The sequence below is a fragment of the Diuraphis noxia genome, unplaced genomic scaffold (assembly GCF_037042655.1).
Source record: "Diuraphis noxia isolate RWA-SAM2 unplaced genomic scaffold, SU_Dnox_SAM2 contig0004, whole genome shotgun sequence".
Lineage (NCBI taxonomy): Eukaryota > Metazoa > Arthropoda > Insecta > Hemiptera > Aphididae > Diuraphis > Diuraphis noxia.
In genome coordinates this window covers 62,907,641-62,929,109 of record NW_028301714.1, presented here as the reverse complement: position 1 = coordinate 62,929,109, position 21,469 = coordinate 62,907,641, and the positions used below count along the sequence as shown (strand labels likewise).

At 26.2% G+C, this 21,469-nt stretch overlaps 2 long non-coding RNA genes across 2 annotated transcripts; both read left to right on the top strand.

The window, feature by feature from the left end:
- The first annotated feature begins 29 nt into the window (after nt 1-29).
- Nucleotides 30-21,469, top strand: LOC149056324 (uncharacterized). The gene is made up of 3 exons (XR_016191341.1): nt 30-332; nt 13,775-13,907; nt 20,614-21,469. It is a non-coding gene; the product is annotated as an uncharacterized LOC149056324 (long non-coding RNA).
- LOC149056325 (uncharacterized) lies at nt 6,406-9,807 on the top strand. The gene is made up of 3 exons (XR_016191340.1): nt 6,406-7,984; nt 9,246-9,379; nt 9,442-9,807. It is a non-coding gene; the product is annotated as an uncharacterized LOC149056325 (long non-coding RNA).

Sequence of the window (21,469 nt, the reverse complement as noted above, 5' to 3'; positions counted from 1 at the left end):
TTGTAGTCGTGACGCGCAGTGCGGTCTTCGTTGTTTTTCCCCATCCACGGTCTCGACTTATCCCGAGTCACAGTGATTACGTGTTAGTAATTTATTTACGACACAAAGGTCTGGAAATATAATATATAACATATTTCATTATTATAATCTTTTTTTTTTTTCTTAAAAACGATACCAGAATAACGACAAAAACTTTGCGTATCCTTGGGAGTTTATACCACTCGTTGCGATAATACCACTCAAACGGGTCGACTACACTGCAACCGAACAAACAACCCAACTGACGTCATCGGATCTGACCAGTGTTTCCGGAACCCCACTGGACCTATATGGTTTGAACATTTTAGTTATTATATGGCGTATAGTCTTTGCATATTGTGCGCAGTACGGGTGTTTGTAAATTGTGCTCACATTAAATAGGTAGTAAAAATATTATAGTAAATTGCGCCCGTGATTTTTTGTGTTCTAAATGGGTATAGTAAATTGCGACTATAGTAAAATGTTTGCGATTATATTATTAACTATGAATTAACGCCTCCGATGTCTGAAAATGATCGACTTACACAATTTTTTTGTTATATTTTAAACACGTATATTTTATTTGCTGATCTTCCTCCGATTATTTGAGCATCAGCTTTCGCAACATGAACACGGACAACTAACGCCTGTGAATCTTTCTACAGTTATTTTATTAAAAGCTTTTATACATCTCACCCTCAAATTTATGATTTTGATGGAAAAATTATTCAACAATACAATTAAACATTATTATGAGGGCCGAATATGTGAAGATAATGTCTCATTAATATGCAGATAACTTATAACTATATTTTTTATCATAAAAATTGTTTTACCTAACAAAAAAATATGTAAAACTATAGTTAATACCTTAATATTTAGAAAAAAAAATTCTATTTTTATTAACTACCAAGTAAACCAAAAAAAAACATTTTTGGAGGACATTGATAGTCTCCTCATAATGGTGTCTTCTGGGCAATGCTAAATAACTATCATAAAATATTATTTCTATTAGATGCAGTTCACTGCAAAGAAATTTGTACCTGAAAAATATCGTGCGCAATTTACAATTTTTTCATTGGGTGCAATTTACGTTTGCCCCGCAGTACATTAGATATGGGTAAATAATCGGTAGGTACAAAACATCATAATATTATAATGATATATATATATATCGTACATTTTGACATTGTATTATGATGTTTTAGAGTGCGACGCGATAAAACCGTTTCTGAATATTTTTACAATACCTATATACATATAAAAATAATGGTATAATTCACAGGTTGGGCTGCATGTGCTTTGTATAGCTATAATTATTGATGATAGTAGTTAATTTTGACGTGGACTGTAATACGTTTTAATGAAATAAGGAATCGGAAATATTTATTTACTTAGTTCAAATAATAGTAAGTTTATGCATGTCATTTATTTTATGTTTTATTATAATTTGGACATTTGGTAACTAAAACCCTCAACGCATATATATGGTATTACAGTTTTAATATTTAGATACATATTTATTATTTCAATAATTATTACAAAGAAGAAGAAAGAAAATTAAATTAAATATTATTAAATTTTGTTTTACAGTTGTATGGTAATTATTATGAAAATGTTAGTAGTTTAAATTGTTTCAAGATTAGAGTGGTTCAGTAGTTCGGTAGGAGTCTGGACGGTTCAAATTGTTTTTGGTAGTGAAACCTATCGGTTTAGCGTTAATTTAAAATGCATTATGACTTATTAGTGGTGATACCTATTCCACAAGCAAGATGTTATAATTCACTGAACTATTTTTATATTATTAAAACAATGAAAAAAATTAAATATGATTTACATATTATTAGATATTATGTCATCGTATTAATTTTTTTTAATGTTATGTATTTAACCCTTTAAAACGGTAAATATTTCTGTATAAAATGTTTTATAATTTGTTTAAAATACCTCGAACCATAGATTATAAACATTCTTTAAAAATAAACGGTATAAAGAAACCCTTTTTAACATAATCTAAAACTAATTAAAAAAATAATTTTTTTTTTTAATAATAATAAAAAAAAAAAAATAAATACATTTTATTAATTATAAAGTAACTATATGATAATATTAAAATTGTATTAATCACTAATTTTAAGAGTAATAACATTGATTATAAATATTATAGTATTTATATTTACTACTATAGTATTTATAAACAATGGTAATAATATAGTTATTAATCGAATTTTTGAAACTTAAATAACATACTACACATTTTTCAGATTTTTACATATCACAGGGATTATCATTTAATTACGTACCGATTTTTAATATGTTGTGCACAACATATTATGTTGCATATTTATTTATGCAATATTATGCTATAATGTTCTAAATTAAATAAATTACCAAGTCAGATATTTGGAAGTATATTATAGCCAAAAGTTGTTTATTGAATTAATTTGATAAACTTATCATGGCAATTATTTTAAACAAGTAAAGTATACATAATATATGTATAGTACAGCGATAACTAGAATCTCGATAACTTAAAAAACTGGGAGCATACTACTTGCGTCCGAAAATATTATCAGTAGGTTAGTTGCGTTCCACAAAAAAGATTCAAAAAGGGTCATAGCCTATTTGCATTCTATAATACCTTTTTTTATAACCTAATTGCGTCCCGAAAATATCGATATATCACCCATATAATCGATATCAATAAGTTGGTAAAAAACACATTTTAATTTAATTTTTAATTTATTTTAATTTTAAATTTCTTAATTTTTACAATTTGTCATAATAATAAAATTCATATTTTTTATATTTTGGCATAATAAAAAAATTCATGTATTCAATTTAAATAGTGAGATTCATTATATAGTATAGTTTATGAACTATTGATTTGAGTGACACGATATCGATATTAATTAAATAGCCAACTTGCGTCTCCAAAACGGGACGCAAGTTACCAGTCAAATTTACTACCTGTAACATATAACTTTTTTTGGGACGCAAGTAAAATGCAGCCAAAAAACTAGGCAACTCAATTTTCTTAATTTCCCTATAAAATTCTTCCCTTATTAATAAGTTAAGTAACTCGAATAATAGATATCTCTAAGCGAATTTGTATCCCCCTTCAAATTCGAGTTATCGTGACTCGACTGTACTTTATACTAATTTCAATTTAATTTATAACCATACGAGTATAATATATGAGTTTTCAAGAATTATGGGCTGTTTTGAAAACAAAAATGTTTATAAATATCTGAATAGACTAAAAAATATAAATTAAAAGAAAAAAATGCATAATTTTCCATATAATGTGAAAACTTATTGGTTTCAAAAATATAGGTACCTATAAAATATATAAATTGAACTTTAAAAAATTTTGTTTGTATAGTTTTTAGATTTTTTTGTCATAAAATTAACCAACTTACGAGGAACCTTGCTTTAAATTTTCAATCCTTAGCTATAAAAGTTTATCGTTTTATATATTTTTGTTCACTAAATAATTTGTAAATTTTCAATTAAATAAATTTTGTTAACATTTGAATTTTAAATGGTTAAAATAAAAGTGCCTCTGTATGTATTTTTAGTATTTTCCAACTACTATTAAATCAACTTATGGGGAATCTCGACCCAATCAATAACATTTTATCGAAATTTATAAAATAAAAACTAAAAATACGAAAAAATTAAAATGTCTTTAAATAACTTAAAAATTATTGAAACATTTGTTGTAGTGTAGGAATTGATAAAATAAATATTTGGTGTACATTTCAATTTTCTACAATAATTTGTTTTTGAATAACAAAAAAATAAGAATAAAGGTACCAGAGAAATTGAGTAAATATCCAATGTTGTAATTCAAATGCTCATACAAGTTTAATTTGACATTCCAGTAGACATTTTTTATTTGATAAAAGTAGACAAACTCATGAAGCAACTTGTATTAAATTTTCAAACCTTAGTTTTAAAAAGATATATGTTTATAAATTTCTAACACAAAATAAATTGCAAATTTTAGTGATTTTTACGTTAAAATTCGAATTTTAGTTGCTTTCAAAAAAAAAATGCGTAAAATTTAATTTTAAAACTTTTTTACCAAAAATATTAAAAATTTCGATCATTTCAACTGTCTATAAACAACTTCATATGATTTGAAATATTTTGAAAATCTTATCATGTACACAAAATGTCAGTGTAAACATTCAGTGAAAATTTCTTGTATCTACGGTAATTTAGAGTTACACCAATATTAAAATTTGATTTTCTCAGAAATTGATATTCGTGAAAATTCCCGTTTTTCCTTAATTTTGTTTTTGTTTTTTCACGGTGCTTTTGAAAACAACTGGCAAATACAAATTTTGACCTTCTCAATGCACTAGCTAGATACACTATACAACCAGAAAAGTTATTGAAGTTAAAAACCGAAGCATTATTTTAACAACTTATCGTGTAAAAATACACACACAAACACAAAAAACACACAGAACAACGTAAAATTAATATCGCTCCACTCAGAATCTAATAGATTATTAAATTAATATATATGTATATTATATGCGTATTATTAGACAAGTAGATAAAATGTTATGTTTAATTACTATAACAACTACATATTATAAGAAATATTATATAAAATATAGAACTGTATTGTGATAAAACAATTTCGTAGTATTATTTTGAATCAAAGACTAGTCATTTGTAAAACTATACAACAAATCAATTACATTATATTAATATTTAAATATCCTACCTAAAAAAGCTAGGTTAAAACAGGAAATTTAACTCTTACACATCGATACAATTTTTTTCCATTAAGAAAACATGTTTCTAACTATATTTATTTTTAATATTAGACTTCAATAATATGTTGACAATTACATAAAAAATGTTATGTATTCTGCAGGTATTAACTTCTAATTAATTTAGTTGACATAATAATTCATTACAATATAATAGTTTTTTAAATTGTTATATTATGTATTTTGTATTTGAGTTCAATTTTACAATATTATATTGAATACAACAATTAGTCAGATTTTTCACTAAAAAGGCCATTGAAATATATTGATACATCAATATCGTTATAGTAGGTAATATAATATATTACATTTTGGTTGTTGGCATATAAATGTTTTTATTTTTTAACACCTAATTATTAAAATAATAATAAAAAATAAATGTTTCATACGTCTCTCGTCATTTGACCTTATTCCATCGGTCGTAAAATCGGTTAATTTATAAATTACATAAAAGTAAGTATTTATTAAATTATTGTCTCAATATCGTTAATTTAATTTTTTTTTAGCATACATGACGTATCAAAAACATACTTTATACACTTTAAGATGTATATTAAAGTGCATTTTCAATATAATGTTAATAATTTTCAATACCATTTATTTTATTGAACCTGCATTAAAAAATAAAGGGCATCGAAAAATTTAAAAAATTTGAGCAAACGTTACTTGTATGTTAAACATAGCTTAGTTAATTTTTTTAATACAGTAGTTTTTTCATTGCGAGAATTAAAATTTAAAAAGGTGGACAAGTCTGTTGCACAATATTCGTCGAGCATGTCATTATTGTAATGGATATGTTACATTTGAAATCAATGATAAAGATATCATTGAATACAAAAAACGTTTCTAAGCAGAAACGTCATCCTAGCAAAATTATTTATAAATTATCAAATTACTAACTTTGCGGTAAACTTTCTTTTATTTATGGAGGTAGAAGAACGTTTTGAGAATTTTTCATTAAAATTTTTCAATATAAGGTACAAAATGAAAAACTTTTTTGAATTTTTAACCAAAAAAATTAGAAAAAAATGCTCTTGGATATAAATAATTAGCACAATAACATTCAAAATATTTTGAAAATCTTCTATGTATAGAAAATGCTCATATATGATTATTTCAATGTTTTATTTGGTCTCAACATCTTACTTGGTAAAGCCATACCAAGGATTTTTACATAATTATTGAGACGCCAGTAGAAAAAGTAAAAAAGTAGTAGTTTAAAAATATAGAATAATATCATAAGTGCGTACTTTAAAAGAATGTTATAATTAGATAAATTTAAATACGAAATAATTTAAATATTTTATTTTCAATGTCGTATAATACACATATTTAGTTCTTACCTACTGAATATTATTAAAAAAAAAAAAACTGTATAGCAACATCAGTTTTCAATCTTCAAGTTTTACAACTTGTTGTGACAAGTAACTATTATATACAAAAACTAAAAAATATATGTTTTTATAGATCTAAAAAAAGCTTCGGCTATATATAGATTGTTAAAATATTACATTATAATCAGTGGTCGAAGTGGGGGGGGGGGGGTACGGAGGGATGGCATCCCTCTACTTTTTTGTACTTACATTTTTCATCCCTCTACTTATTTTGTCTAGAATAACGCATTCCTCCTAAGACTTGTGTTTTAAAATGAAATAATTATTATGATTTTTATAAAACTTTTTATTTTTCGTATAGGCCGTTTCGCAATCTTATTATCTATACCCGTTTTTAGAGCCACGGATTAAGAATAACCATATACCTTAGTCGTGTTTAGAGCTAATAACATAATATTTTAATATCACAAAACAATAACAATATTGATGATAATAAGTAGGGACGTAGCAACTAGCAATATGCTAAAATATCTAAACGTCATTTCTGACAATATTTTGTTGATAAAATGGTAACTGATAAGTAGATGTGTATGCGTGAACGTGAGTCGATCAATTTCTAAATTTAACCCATGGATAGAATATTGGTTATGAGTGTGATGACCATAATTAAACATGTATACTTTTGATAAGGTTTTAAGCTTTATGATTATGGTTAATGCGTGTCAGTACTCACTTTAGTTTATGTCATGCATAAACAAAATGTGAACTATAAAAAAATATACTATACAAGGTATGAAGAATGTTACGATGATATCAGGAAATCTGAATTGTAAGGCATCCCTCCACTTATCTTGAGCCATTTCGACCACTGATTATAATATCACTTTTTAAGAAAATAATAATAAGTTTCTGTTGTAATTGTATCATATGTTTGTTGAATATTTCTCATTAATCGTGATCTTTGTACTTGTGACATACCGTCACTAGGTAAACATATTTAATGCTTTGATAAAAGAATCTTTGTTTTTATTCGTATCGTATAAGTCGATTAAGTAACTATTGAAATTGAAAAATTGTATTACACATATTTATATTTATGAACATTTATTTAATGTGAAAATATAAAAATCTTCAATTCGAATTCGAAGCCAACTTTAGAGGTCTCCTATGTTTTGTGTTCAAATAATTTGTAAACATATGTAAATATAACTATAATATTCCTTTTGAAAATATCTACACCTATAACTAATATTATTCTTAACATAATTTGTAATGAAAATAACTTAAGGTGCATAATCATAGATAGCTTGAAGGTTTTTTGCATAATTTCAATAGTTTGAATCACCTCTTTTTTTCTTTTGTATCGAGAGTCAGAGAGGAAACCGCGTTAGCATTACTTCTCCTCTGACTCCCATCGTTTATTGATTACAATTACATCAACAATTATTAGCGGTGGGAAAATTCCCCACTCACTAATATTACAACAAAATTTTTCTAGTCATGGGTACAATACTGGGAGGCTCTGCCTACCTAGGTGGCTACAATAAATTGACTAGATTTATGTCCGGATTCTGCGTCTGGATCACACCGCCGCACCTCCATGGCCTAGCGGACTCGAGACTTCTTGCTCTCTACAGGGTGGGGTTAACAAGATCCTCCAGCGACTGACCTGTATATGCCGTTCCTACGATGGCTAGATCATCGGCGAACTCTATGAGCTGTACCCCGGGAGGCACGTCCATTTTCAGTAGAGCGTCATATGCGACATTCCACAGAGCCGGCCCGAGGACGGATAGTTTTAATCACCCACATGTTATTAATATGTATTATGATAAGTAGGTAAACATATAATCATTATAAACTATACACAAATTTTTTTACACATATTATTTATATTTGCTACAAAATAAATACTAAATATAGTATCATAAACGGTAACACCATAGTATAGTTTGAATAATATTATATCTATCGAATAAACAACATTGTTATAGTTTGTTTTTATTTGTAAATTATGCATAGATTATTATTATTAAATAATATTAATATATTATTGAGGTTTTGTTAAATTCGGACATGATTAAAATACCAAACTTAGGGATTCAAATGTATTTAAAATATTCTGAAGTTCAAATAAACAAAGTAGTGGAACAACTTTTTAAATGGTACCCTTAAGCAACTACATTCATCAAACATTAAATAATTGATGTAACTTTAAACATACTAGTTAAATAATCAATTCATATATAGAAATATATATAAATAAAAAAATTCGTTCGTTTATTAAATTATTAGTGGAATGCTACTAGATGTTTTCTTCTGTAAGAAAAATTAAGTTTATTGGAAAAATATATTTTTTTTTTTTTTTATTAGGAAAAATATATTTATTATACATTTGGCAATGGATTTAATTTAATATAAAGTTTTTATTGTTGATTTGCATTTCTATGACAGTAAATAAAGCGTTAGGAAATGGATTTCACAAAAAATGAGTTGGAAAAACATGTGTACCCATCCCAAAAACAATATAGTACGTTAACGATAATATTCCTTGGATTTAAACATTAAAAATATGTGTTAGGTTAGCTTATTCAGTCAATCAAAAGAGTAAAAACTTAAAAACATATAAGTGATTGAAAGACTTTACACACTTTACACTTCAAAAAGTTGTTTTTAAATTACTTTAAATTATGTTATCAGAATAATATTTTAAAAATCATTCAAACTTTTCAATGATAACTGTAATAATGATCATCCATGTCAGTAATGAACATAACGAAGGAGTAGAAAATTGTATGTAGGTAATAATATAATTTCGTTAAATATTGGTATGAGTTTTTAAAACAAAGATATCAACTACAAAACCTAATTAACCACATATTTTTTCCGGCGTGAAAATTGAAAAGGTAAAATGCATACGAGCTTTAAATAAAGAATAATAATTTTTATATTATTTTCATATTTATGATATAATAATATAATAATGTATTGTTAGCACTTTTTCTTGCAATAGTTGTAATTTTTTTTTCGTTAAAGCCATTCATTTATTGCCAAATGATTTAATTCCTAACAGATCATTCATCCATTCACATCATTTCAGGAAATTGTGTATGTGATGAGCAAAGAATTTGGAACTATCTATGTCATATGTCTTCTTGTCACTTTCGGGAAGTGGTTTGGCTACAATTTCACAGTCCAATTGACAACTTCTTGAGCACAAGAGCAAGTCATTGTGTTAGAAAACCATTCAGGGAAAAATAAAAACAAAAAAAATTTGAAAAATCGTTTATTTTTAGGGGTTGTAAATTAGTTTCATCAGGGTCAAACTAAATCTGGATCGTCTGATTTGACCGAAATAGATACATCTATAAGAATCACATGCACTTCATTACAATAATAAAATCAAGTAATTAAATCGTCGAATGAATATTGATATAATAATTTATTTGATATCGTTGTGTGTATAATATTATATTATAATAATACAGTAATTTATATTATGCGTTATAACTTACAATACACATTATTTTTGTTAAGTCGTGTTAATATAATTTATGAAACAAATTTGTTTCAAGGTACGTTTGTCACCCACAGTTAAACAGCATAGTGAATTACATAGTTTTTCCATTGATAATAAACTTCTTTAAACTGTTATTTTTTGAACTTGTTTGGGACAATATTTTAAAATTCTTGGATTTTGTATTCAATGACCTGTGGTGATACAAAGTTCTATTATTTTATGTGTAAACCGCTCTTTTTATTGAAAACTATAATGAATTTAATTTGGTATTTTAATTTTTAATGAATAATTTTAAATGTATTAAACTTTAAGCACCTAAGGTAAGTACTAAGTACTCTAGTTCTTATACATAAAGCTAAACAACTCAGAACCCAATAATTAGAATAAGATATTTCAATATTAAAAAAAAATAAAAACAGATTATTAACTAATCATAGTGAAACAGTGTATTTTCATTTCAGAAAAAAAAGATATTTGAATCATAACAGGACTTCTCAAGCCTTTAATGATAAAAATAACTTAAAGAACCTACTTAAAAAATTAAAATATTAGAATTTGAACAAATGCATTATTAAAGGATCAAAACTCGAGCATTTTGGCGAATTTCTTTGTACAATATTATAGCGTTTGACTGTCTCAATAAGCGTACTTGGCATAATGTTCAGATTAATAATGGTTGGTCTTAAACAGAAAGACAGTGTTTCTGAAAAATATAAATTTGAATAGTTGTTTTATTCATATGCGGAAGCCAACCAAAACATACAACATTTGAAGTTATACAGGGTAAACTATACAGATTTGTATCATTGTATATTATTATCTCTCATCGACTTTTACCTACTTATAATACATATACGAGTTATTGTGTAAATCGGGTACAATCCAATTTTCATATTGGTTTAAACTACATATTTAAATGTTTTGTTGTATTGAAAGAACACATTTAATTATTAATCTATTGAAAAAAAAGTCAAGACAGACATCGAGGCCAACTTGAAACCAAACGATAATTATTGTGCAAGAGAAGGCAATATTCTAGTTCTAATAATTTTTCTTGTTTTCAAAAGAAATTATTAATTATACTCTTAAATCTTAAATCTTCGCATCGTTAATATTATGTACTCACTCGTTGAACATTTTTAACATTTGTCGCTAACTAATTTAATATTATATAGATAGATTTCTCAACGTACCTACTTAAAGCCAATACTATATTATAATAAAATACAGTGTATCAGTGTCTGTAGAAATCGTATTCTGGAAACGTGCTAAACTGGTTTGAATAGTACTTATTTGTACAGTGTGAACAAGGGACTGTACACAAACCGCATCAGATATAACAACTGACAATGGGATGCGTTTTTTTCGTCTTTACGAGAAGTAAACGTTTACCATTATGAAAAAATGGCGTATGGTATGTAATACGTCAAAATGATCATGGAAAAGACTAACGCAGTTGTAGGAAATCTCCTTTTTTTTCGCAAAAATTTACGTTATTTATTGCAATGCATCAAACTATCAGTCAATTAATCGAATTCAGTATTATGTTTCAAATACTTATATCTACAATTATTTTAGCATACATAGTGCAGGTATAGAAACGCATTCAAAAAAGTAGTTGCTTTTTACATTTATATGCAATTAACTACGTGATGGATACACATTCTGCTAAAATAATATAAACCATTATAACCTAACCTAACCTTCCTGGTTTCTCAACGTGTAATTTATTTAAACCGTACGACTTGGAAACGAATTGAAAGTACTTTAACAATATAAATATCATGTTAATTATATATTTATATATTATTATAGTCGTAGCACGATCAAGTTTAGCGCTTGTCGAATTTACACTATTATACTAGAATGTATTTCACCAAACAGGTCCACAATATACCAGTGAAGCGTGAAAACGATAAAAATAAATGTATTATTACAGCAGAAGATGATGTGGTAGGTACTAGGGGTATCTGTAATTCGGTATGACACTATCACGACCGTATGTGAATGCGCATGGAAAACAATCTAAACAGAAATCAGTTTCACGTGTAGGATATTACACTATTATTTTTAGTATCGGTGACCGTGAAAATTCATGAAATCTAGCGACCGACCGTCAAATCCGAGCATACCATAATAACGTCACGAAAATTTAAGACTAATAATACCTAGTATTTATTTATATATATAGCATTATAACCACTAGTCATAGCGGTGGTTCACGTGATTAAATGTTTTTTATAATGATATTCTTGTAGGTAATAATAATTAGCGCCTAGGTACCGCCTCGCGTGCATAAATAGGTACATATCTAATATTATTATTTATACACATAGGTACATACGTGGGTGTCATAGTTTGGGTATATACCATTATGTTACCAGATATGTACCAGCAGTTACCGTACGATAACCATTGCGGTAATCATCAGATAATAATTTTATAAACATACGACGGACAATCTACAGTGCAATTATGCGCGTCGTATTGGTGGTAGGTATAGTTCTAATTATTGTTAGCGTGGTCGAACCTCCTCTGACTTCCGGTCCGTAAATATTAATATTATGGCTAATTAACGATAACTTTATCGTAAAACTAAAACTTATAATACGAAACCACGAACATATAGTCGATTACACAAAGATAAATCGCGTATAATTTATATAATGCAGGTATATAATATGACGTTATTAAGTCAATATAATTTTTTTCTACTCTTATAATCCCGAGACATTTAAATCGACTTAATACAACGATCCCACATGACATTAAATATATATTCTATTTTCGTGACCTTGATTAGTATCAGCAAGTACAAAAATAACCATTTTACCGAAATAATTATACAGGAAGCTCACAATACATCGGTTTCTATATGACATTATTATGCGCATATTTTATCGTATTTACCTATTTACCAATATATTTATGTGGTACCTACATCAAATACCTAATAACATATCTATCTTAGCCATCGCTGCAACTAATAGGTATACCTATTACCAATTCAATAGTCAATTGTATATACAAATACCAGTAACATTACGATATTGCTTATCAAAATATGCTCTTATAATTCGTACAAAATTTGTGAAAATTAATAATTAAAATATAATCTATAATATCAAAATAATTTCTCATGTGTAAAAATATCATATTTAATATTGTACTCATCATAGGATAATGCCAATCGCAATACGTCGAAGCATAACAAAACACACGAACTTTAGCGAACTTTTCTACACTTGAAGATCGTGTAATATTATATTAATATTATTCAAAACAAATGGACTTCGTTTAGAAAGAGAAATGAGGTGTCGATATGGAATAAAACAGAAAATAGACTATGTGTGAAAAGACGTGTGCTCAATGTTCAAACAAAACCTTGATCCCAGATTTTGTTTTTTTTTTTTGGAAAAATGTCACGTTAAAAAAATGTATCGTTTGTTTTGTAAACATAAACACTCATTTGACATTGACATTACGTAAACCAACTTACTTTTGTATTTTACACGTGTTTTTTTAAACTTCTTCTACATTTAAAAAGCCTTCAATATGTTTAAATACTAAATGGTTAACACTTGCTCAGTTGAGGTGTGCAAAACCAAAGCTAGTCAAAGAATTAAATTTCACAGGAATTTTTTATTTTATTAACATCCTAAAACACTAAAAAACACATTTTGAAGAAAAAAATCACAAGTCTGATATATAATAATTATGTCCACATTTTTAAGCCTTTTTTAAAATTATGTATATGTTTAATATTTTTTTAAGTATGTGGACTCCATAAAGATGATATTATTATTATATTATAATGATCAAGAAATTTAATTTCTTAAAAAATTATTTACTTGATAAAAACTTTAAAAATGTAATACAATGTTCCTCGAAAATTGTTCATTTACCTCATAAAAAATATCAAAAATAATTATATAGTCTACATTTTTTTTTATAGATGTTTAAACATACAATGTAAACAACTATCGTTAAAATTGAAAATTATTTTAATGAAAATCCATAACAATTTTCTTTTATATATTAGATTTGAAAATGTAATACAATATAATATATTATTATAACTGAATATTTAAAATATCTAAACATTTCAGATGCATGTAGATCATTTTCTTGTGACTCAAATACTATTTCTAATTTTAATGCGAGGAAAAAATTGGGAAATTGTCAGTATCAGATTTATGTATTGAACCATATCATGAGAACCATTAGAGCGTTTAATGTCAAGTAAGATAAATAATATTATTTGTATTTAAATTTTAATACCTAGTATCTATAGTTAAATAATATTCTCAAGTATAACCTAAGCAACAGACATAATTGCTGTATCAACTCCAGCCACTGAATAGAATAATATAGTAAAAATAAAATTAGGTATCTACATAAAAGTTTCATCAAAGTTAATTCTATGAATTCATAATATAAAATATTATATTATATAATCTATATTAGTAGTAAAAATGTATCTATCCAAGCGCAGTTATCTTTAATTAAATATCAATTTAAAAATTAATTGTTTTTAATTTCACATAAAAAGAAAATTAAAAAAAACAATTAAACACAATTATAATTTGAAAAAGAAATTAAAGATAACTGTCTATTGTTGCTACATTTATTATAATACTACTTGTGTTAAATTGCAATGAGTTTAATCTTATAAATTATTTATTAAATTTTAAAGAAAGATAAAATGTTTTATGAGTAATTTTTAACATTTGAATGAAGTTGATAGCTCTAACTGCAGGTTTTGATATTCTGGAAGCATTAGCAAATCAAATATGTCAACCCAAAACAAGATTGAGATCACACAAACTAAAACAATTTTGTTTCAACATCAATAAATTAATAATTATTACCTTTTGCAATATATTTGTTATTTTCATTTAAATAATATGTGTTGGAAACTTGTTTTGAAATATATGAAAAATTTATATATTATTCTTGAGTAAAGAATATTACCTATTAAAAAGTACGTGGGTAATAGGTGAATATATGAGTTAATGAGTTATAAAAATGATTTGAAACAAACTTATTTAAATAAAGTAGAAAGTAGAAAACTAGAAACAAAAACTTAATATTTAGGTAGGTACTTTCAAATTTTAATTTCGTGATGAAAGCGCATAGTTTAATAATATGATAACTATTTTATTTTAATGAAACAAAAATTTTAGTACTGAATTTCCCTCGATAATTCCTTCAATATAGTTCTCTCTCGCTCGTTCTATGTGTACGCTTCCCCGTGAGAGCGGGATGGTGAAGAGGTCTATGTACATATAGTACCGATTTAGGCTGACCTATTAGTATCATATTATAATCTACTCGGCACACGCACGTAATCAAGTTTGGCGTTGGACATCCAGTACCTAATAATAAATCCGTTTTATTGCAAATGATTGGTGTCAGATACAAAAACAATAATTTATCATCGATTTCATGCAATATAAATACGAGAACCAAAACGATAATGCTAATTATTTGCACTTATCATTTATATTTCGTATGAAGTTTATGAATATAAATAATAATTATTCTATAAATCCTACATAGTCATTTTTTAAATTTTGCATAATTAAAAACATCACATTTTATTTTACGTTTTATACGATACTGCGATACACTGTGACACTATTGCTATACGCTTGAATTTAAGTGAATGTGTGCTTGAATATAAAATTTTATTATTAAAAACAATTTTTCGTTGATTGATTATATCAATACGAAAACTGTAACGATATGCAGTTATAATTCATACAAACTGCGTGAAAGCGAATAATAATTTTTTAATACATCTAAAAAGAATTGAGTACCTTAGTATAGAATATAGATAGTCAATTTTAAACGTTTCAGGAGTATGTTAATGTATTATATTTTATTGTACGTATTTTATGTTATTGTATGTAATTCAATACACTGTAGCTTAAATGAACGCTCGAATTTATGTGACTTTATATTTGAAGATTATATTAAAATATTATCGAAAACATATAACTGATAGGTAACCATAGTTAGGTTGACTTATTTGTGAAATACCTGCCAAGCATACGCAAGTATGACATTGGATATCAAATGGTTAATATTTTTATGATATTTTGTCGGTGAATTTCTATCGTGAAATTGCCACCTCTCGTCGTCGTAGATAGGCAGTGGATACTAATTAAAGGTGAAACGATAACCACGACAGTCGTGAACGAAGAAAGACCACCAGGGTTAAATTTAGAGCCTGGAATTATATTCTTTAAAAATAGCCAAAATAAGATATTAATATTCTCTTGAAAAGTTGAAAATATTCTTCCAATATTCTTTAAAAATCATAATAAAATATGCATTTTGCTTGGAGCTAGCTATTTTTTTTGTAGTAATTCCATTTTTTGCCGCGCATTGTTATCTTAGATAAGTCACATATCTTATATACAACAGTGGATTGCAGCACATTACTACGAAGGGTAGGTATAACAATCGTATATACCAGGGATGGGCAACTCAAAGTAACTAGCGGGCCACTTTTAAGTACTTTACAATCTTAGCGGGTCGCAATGCATAGGAAAAAGCAAAAAAAAAAAAGGTCCTTCAAATTCACTAACATTTATTTTTTTTATCTTTATTTATTTATATTTACAATTATTATTTAATGTGATATTTGAGGATGAGGTTTTATATGAAGTAATTTGAAAATGTATCGCGGGCCAGATAAAAAAGGTACGCGGACCGCCAGTTGCCCATCCCTGGTATACACGATGGACGATGGTATATAAATATATAGTATATTTTCAATATAATATCATTATCACTATTATCGGACATAATATAATTTATATTATTTACGTCACTGCAACCAAAAATATCGAATATCTATACAAATTAATCGATATATTCTCTAATATTCTTTATTATACGAAATATTCTTTTATCTTGAAATATTCTCAAATATGCAAAAAAAACTTTTGCCATTAATTATTACACCTGTTTCATGATTCGTAAAGATTTCGAACCCGCGTCTGACTGCATAGACTCATAAAAAATATGCAAAAGAATATAATTCCGGGCTCTAGTTATATTTAATAGTATTCCCATAGTTGTTTTATTTTCCTCTTTTTTTTTTTTATTAGGATTTAGTCGGTAACTATGAATCGTAGTTGAATTAAAAATGTATTTAATATTATTCGTAAAGCTTATAGTATCTATATTTTATGAAGGTATCATACTACTGATTTTTTTGATTTTTACAATTAAAAGCTAAGATATTTAAGTGCACAAATTATAATTAGAAACAGAAACTATTCGTATTATTATAGTATAGTAATTATATTTGAATTAAAATTTAATAAATTAGATATAGTAATACATCTATACACAAAACCAGCTATAGTTATACAGCTGAGCATTTTTTAGAGTCATAGTTATTATTTGTTATTAAATTATAACAATAATAATTCAATAAATATTATGTTTAAGATACTATGCGATTGGTAATAAATTATACATTAAGATAAATTGATATTATTAAAATCACTATATACAAATATTGAAAAATCATTGATGACCCTGAAGATTGTTATAATACCGTTTTCCGTTACTATATTTGATGGTTAAGACGAGCAGTTTTATAACGTGTAATGTGATCGGGGGACCTTATTGTAACGACATTTTAGTTATCCAGAGAGGTTTTCTATTCCTTATGGATAAGTTTTCCATAGCTGGGGGTTAGATCACTATGTTCATCAATAATAAAACAAGTCTGGTTTATTTATCCATATTAATTATATATATATATATATATATATATATATATATATAATATATATATATATAATATACTTTACTATTTTACAGACGGTTGTTAATAATTGTATTGCTGAGTTCTCTCTCGTTGATGTCCAGTGTCGAACTGTCATTTTTATAATATGATAATAATCTGCATACGAAGAAAAGTGTTAAGCGTGTATATTTGTATTGATCAATCGTATAATGCGTGTTAAGTGTAGGTTTAATATTTTATATATAATGTGTAACGAACGTTACAAACGGAATAAGAAGATCTTTAAAGAAAATAATGTAGGCATGAAAATGAACGGATTCTTGATCTGTTGTTGAAGAGGTAAATAAAATCAAAAAGTATACGTAATTTATATATGCCTATTTAATTTAGACCTAAACTTTTGAATAAATCTCAATGCGTCAATGTAAGCTTACAAAATCTGCGGCGACACCTTTCTGTTGAATTATTACTCTCCATGATATCTCCTAATATCAAATTTGTTTTATTCAACTTGCTTTCATAGACATTGGCCGTTATTATGCTTATATACGATACGTTTATAATCAAATTACTTTAATGCATTTTTTATTATTGCTTTAAATGTATCTTCAAAATTAAATTAGTAATTAAATCATTTCATGACCCAAAATTGTTTCTAACAAATTCTAAATAATAAATGAAAAACATATCTAAAATCGATATAACATCATACTTATTTGTAGAGTATATTAGTATACATTATAGTCAGTATACACAGCAACTCATTAAGTATTCTTACATTCCTATGATGCATTTTTGATTATAAATGTATGCATTCCTACTGTGATATTGCCACTTCACGTCGTTGTAGATAGGCAGCTGATACTAATTAAGACTAAAATGATAACCACGACAGTCGTGAATTATGAACGCCACGAGGGTTATATTATTTTCTCGTACTTGAAGCATACTCGCACACCATTAGTATGCTAAGTTGGATACCTTTTCCATCGATTCCATCAATGATATTAATAAAAAAAATCTGATTTTCAAGATTGTTTTACTAATTAAGGAGTGTCACGTAGAGATATAATTTTTTTTTTAAAATAAAAATCATCTATTCTTCTTTAAATTATTTAGTGGATAATTTACCGCAAATTTTTACGTATCATATACAAAATGCTTACTAGTAGTTTTTGAGTTATTTAACTTTGTGTATTAAGGATAAAAGATTTAAGAAAAAAAGGTTTGTAAGACAGAGAGAGTAAGGATATTTGGACAATTTCAAGATTAATATTAATCTATGCACCTTAATAATTATTGAAAAAAAAAACTCTGAGTATAGGTAATACATATTCTAGATCAAATATTACATATATTTAATTTAAAAAATCATTTTCTGAAGACTATTATCTTTACTACAAACATTGTAATAACTGAGAGACTACTCGTTTTGAAATGGACATATTACAATTTTTAAAATAATTATTCCCTAGATAATTTCCAGTAAAAAAGGAGGAGTAGTAGTTTAAATAAAAGTAGAATTTTATATCACCAAAAGAGACTGCTTAAATAATACAAAAAATCAAAGGATTCGACAGGTATTTGATAATATCTATCAGAATTTCAATAAGTTCACTCTAAGAGAAAAAAAAAAGAGGTAAATCTATAGTAAATACTAATTGATATGTGTACTACATTTCATTATATAAGGTAATCATATTCTTTTAATCCTTTGTGTCCGTGTAAATTGTAGTTTTTATTTAGTATTATTTTTATTAGATAAGAATTTTAAAACTGATAAACCATGTATCGTTGTAAATGCATACTATTTTTTTATTACAGAAACCAGAAACTCAACATTGACATTATAGTACGCCTTTCCTTGCGTACTTGTTTTTGTTGAAGTATACCATATTATTATTTTTTTTTTTGCATAATATACCTACGTAATACGTAATAGATTTAACGATGAAGTGATGCAGCTTACTATAATAATAATTGATTATATTATTATTATACGTTATTTGGAATTGAAGGTCATTAATATGATATAATAGTTACCTATAATCGATGTATACAATACCTGTTTTTTGAAATGCATTGCTTGAAGTTGTCTTGTATGACGTTTAATATTTTAATTTATACTTGATTTCGTAGTTTTGGCCATTTTACTTGTACGTAAAATAGACAATCGTTTCGATCTTTTAAATACCCAAAATTGGGATATAAATGATTGCGTCACGAATTAAGTTTTTATTCTTTTGCATACATTTTCTGGTGCGACTATTCCAAACACCACAATCTGAACACTGCAGTTTTCGGCACGTTTTGAGGTACCTATTACAATTTAACCGACAACTTATGACGGGCTTCAATATTATGTACCATCTATAAAATATATATATATTTTTTTTTATAAGCCCATTGTATTATATAACACTATTTTATCAATGTATAAGATCGAAACACTTCCCGAAGGAAGAGGAGGAACATGTGTCAAGCTGTTAGTTCTTACTTCCGGATAAGTTTTTTCGAGCGAATCTTCCGACGAGGGTGTCAAGCAAGTCATTATGTTGTTTTTATACATTTCAACTGATTTGTATAGTATAATATGGTCATGAATCATAATTAATTAAAACAAAACCTATTTATTTTTTAAGACTTTCCTCTCTAAAACGTATTCACGGGAATTTTATATAGAAGAGAGATGCAAACTTGACAGTGGTTTATTTTTCTTTATTTAAACGGTCATTGAAATCAAAATATAATTAATGTTGCTCAATAATATCGACACATTTTTTTGTGTCTTTGTACCGTTTAATAAATTTGCATTATAACTTTTTTTTTTTTATTTGATTTTTATTATAAAATAATTATAGCAATATTGCATGATAATATATTATTTTTTTTCATAAGAACACTTTATACAAATGCGTCAATGCTCCCTAAGTATTGTATTTAATTTAGTTTTTTAAATTAGTATTTAGTAGGTAGGTATATCATATTATATTGACATGTTTTAAGATATATAATACTTTAGTTATAAGCTGTGCCAAAAAATTTTTAATAAAATTAATATTACATTGTATAATATTATATTAAAGATCAATATACTGGATGATAGTTGTATGCTTGTATCTTAACAATAGAAAAATAGATTTCTTTAATACTTTTGTATTAAATTTATTTTTACAGATTACTTTAAATGGTTTATTTTAAATGTATGAAAAACTGAATACTCAACTCAAGTAATGATAACATAACTATATACAATATCCATCCACTGAAAATATTAGCAGATTACAGATATTGCAGCTGAACATAAACCAGATAACTATGCATCGTGAATGTGTATGTCCAAATTGCATATCGTATACAATTTTAACTATATTCTTTTAAATTTAATTTTATAGAATTGGTTGTTTTGAAGATTTAATACATGCTTCGTCTTAACTTTTTATTTATTTATTTTTTTTTATAGAAATGTTTTATTTCAAATTTGTAAGAGTTATTAAATTCATAAATTTAATAATAGTTGTTTAGATACTTTAAAATTTCTGAGAAAATATCTCTTTGAAATGAAATTCTAAAGGAATGATGGTGATCAATGTTCATACAATAATCACGAAATTATATGGGAAAATGGAATCAAATTATTTGAACTATCGTGTTTTATCGCAGTTTTTAATCCTTTGTTAAACAAAAAATCAATATTTCAGAGACTTTATAAGGGTACTCAATTTAACCATTGTAATATTTTAAGCATCGGTATGTGTCTTTCGTGGCATATATGAGAAACTAACTGTAAACCCAATGTGATGCTCATTGCAATGTTAAAAATCGATGAATTAACTTATTATGGCAGTAAACTGGTATTAAAGAAGACAAATTCAATCAGATAGCACTGATTTCTGATATTTGAATTAACTTTTTATAATTTCAAGATAATGAACTTTTAAAATGATTAATTGCAATCTTGTGATAAAGACAACTATTATTACAACTTAGATTTTTTTTAAATCGAATTTCCATTTTTCCCATATAAAGCATA